This window comes from Pinus tabuliformis, chromosome X (genome assembly GCF_031772625.1).
Source record: "Pinus tabuliformis cultivar Carrire ecotype Pingquan chromosome X, CPIR1, whole genome shotgun sequence".
Classification (NCBI taxonomy): domain Eukaryota; kingdom Viridiplantae; phylum Streptophyta; class Pinopsida; order Pinales; family Pinaceae; genus Pinus; species Pinus tabuliformis.
This window is the reverse complement of record NC_142308.1, coordinates 1,738,555,262-1,738,558,092: the sequence shown is the minus strand read 5'-3', so window position 1 is coordinate 1,738,558,092 and position 2,831 is coordinate 1,738,555,262. Positions and strand designations below refer to the sequence as shown.

The 2,831-nt window shown below is 38.3% G+C and overlaps 1 pseudogene; it reads right to left on the bottom strand.

The window, feature by feature from the left end:
• Positions 1-1,524: 1,524 nt before the first annotated feature.
• Positions 1,525-2,104, bottom strand: LOC149146744 (pre-mRNA cleavage factor Im 25 kDa subunit 2 pseudogene; annotated as a pseudogene).
• Positions 2,105-2,831: the final 727 nt, after the last annotated feature.

Below are 2,831 nucleotides of genomic sequence, written 5' to 3'. Positions count from 1 at the left end.
TGCGTTGAACCCTGAAGTCTGTGGAATGAAAATTTGATAACAACGTTGATACCAATGTGAGAATGCAATAGATGTGGTCGATTTGAGCGTTGAATATATGCGTTTGTTTTTGTGAATGAATTAGTTGTGGTCAAAACCCCTGCGAGCTTGTGTACACATGTGGTGAACCCGACGTGAAGGTGAAATCTGGATTTGATTGAGATATGTGAGTTGGACCTATGTGCATTTGGTTGAAACCTCGCGGTTGCTTAGAGTGGTGTGTCTATTGTTGAAATGGTGTGCTTATGCGTTCAACCTTGCGTTGCAACTAGTTTGTGATGTGTGTATTACTCTTGGTATTACTCTGGTGTATTGTTTCATTAACTATGCTCTATATTTATATACATAGTAGAAGCGTGATGGGTTCTGTTTGGACCTACGTTAACCTTTTTGAAGATTCAACATTCCTGATGTGCATTTACAAAAAAAAAAAAAACAAAAAAAATGTTGCCAAAAGTATTAATCCATGAAGGAGTTGAAACGTTAAGCAAGTAATTCTAGTCGACAACTGCTGTGGAATAGTTGAGATAACTGGACCGTATCTCTGCACATTATCGTAGAGCTCAAATAGTGGAACAGCGAGCAGTTTCAGATTTTTGGGGACTGCAAAATATTCTCTCTCGAATAGATGAACAAGAAAAAGCTTCTTGCATTCCCTTGGTTTTGTAATGTGGGGTGGACAATAAGTATACATCAATGTCTCAAAATTAGGTCTCCACCATACAGAAACACACTCTCCAATCTGCTAGTCTGGTTGAAGAGTACTTGAATTTGTAGCAAGTTTGCTTGACAATTTATGCTTCAAGCCTTCAATTTCATTTTCACCAGGCTTTAAGCATCCTCCGGGCAACTTATAAAAGGTGTTTCCAATTTGCAATAACAATATATGGGGATGGTTGCGCTCCTGTACTAGGAGGATAGCTTCCACACTTGTCTGCATGCCTTCTTTCATATAATTAGCGGCCCGAAACATTAAAAGGGCAAGCAATCAGCTGTCAAATTAATGGATAGAACTTCTATTTCCCTTAGTTTGTCTGTCTCTTTGGCTTAGATGAGAACACATGTCTCTTATCACCTTGCAATCGTCCCCGTCAAGGCAAATCTCGTTCATATTTCTATACATCCGGCCAATTTGGGCAAGTTATGGGCACCTTAGACTTATTATATTAACAAAAGTCGATGATTGTCCCCGATTATAAGCAATTTGAGTAGAAATCTACTTATTCGCATGTTTAATTGACTGAAAATGGAAAAACCTGTCTCAATTTGTGCAATTTAGATCCCTTTATGTAGAGTTTCCTATTGAAACGCAAATGTCCTGCCAATTCTCATCCAATTCAGCTATTTTGAATTGATTCTATTCATATTACTTCCCAAAGGAGATTCGTTATCTACCTTAGGAGGAGTATTACTCTGGTGTATTGTTTCATTAACTATGCTCTATATTTATACACATAGTAGAAGCGTGATGGGCTCTGTTTGGACCTATGTTAACCTTTTTGAAGATTCAACATTCTTATGTGCATTTACAAAAAAAATGCTGCCAAAAGTATTAATCCATGAAGGATTTGAAACGTTAACCAAGTAATTCTAGTCGACAACTGCTGTGGAATAGTTGAGATAACTGGATCGTATCTTTGCACATTATCGTAGAGCTCAAATAGTGAAATAGCGAGCAGTTTCAGATTTTTTGGGACTGCAAAATATTCTCTCTCGAATAGATGAACAAGAAAAAGCTTCTTGCATTCCTTGGTTTTGTAATGTGGGGTGGACAATAAGGATACATCAATGTCTCAAAATTAGGTCTCCACCATACAGCAACACACTCTCCAATCTGCTAGTCCGGTTGAAGAGTACTTGAATTTGCAGCAAGTTTGCTTGACAATTTATGCTTCAAGCCTTCAATTTCATTTTCACCAGGCTTTAAGCGTCCTCCAGGCAACTTACAAAAGGTGTTTCCAATTTGCAGTAACAGTATATGGGGATGGTTGTGCTCCTGTACTAGGAGGATAGCTTCCACACTTGTCTGCATGCCTTCTTTCATATAATTAGCGGCCCGAAACATTAAAAGGGCAAGCAATCAGCTGTCAAATTAATGGATAGAACTTCTATTTCCCTTAGTTTGTCCGTATCTTTGGCTTAGATGCGAACACATGTCTCTTATCACCTTGCAATCGTCCCCGTCAAGGCAAATCTCGTTCCTATTTCTATACATCCGGCCAATTTGGGCAAGCTATGGGCACCTTAGACTTATTATATTGACAAAGGTCGATGATTGTCCCCGATTATAAGCAATTTGAGTAGAAATCTACTTCTTCGCATGTTTAATTGACTGAAAATGGAAAAACCTGTCTCAATTTGTGCAATTTAGATCCCTTTATGTAGAGTTTCCTATTGAAACGCAAATGTCCTGCCAATTCTCATCCAATTCAGCTGTTTTGAATCGATTCTATTCATATTACTTCCCAGAGGAGATTCGTTATCTACCTTAGGAGGAGTCAAGTGTCCATTCGACATTCAGCCATTTTCCTATGGATTGATTGTGCAGTCTGTATACAACAATGGATCGGTATTTGATCCTAAAGTTCTTGATCTCACAGAGGATTATTTAATAGAGAAATTTGTTGTTGGCATTTCTAGTGTAACAACTCTTTCTCTGGCGATCAGTTATCCCACAATTGTAGTTGTTCCACATGCTATCATCAATGGTTACAAGAATGTATTAGCAGTCGCTATTGAACTTGACTATTCTTTTCCACTGGCCGAGAAAGTGAAGGAGTATTTGAAGGATC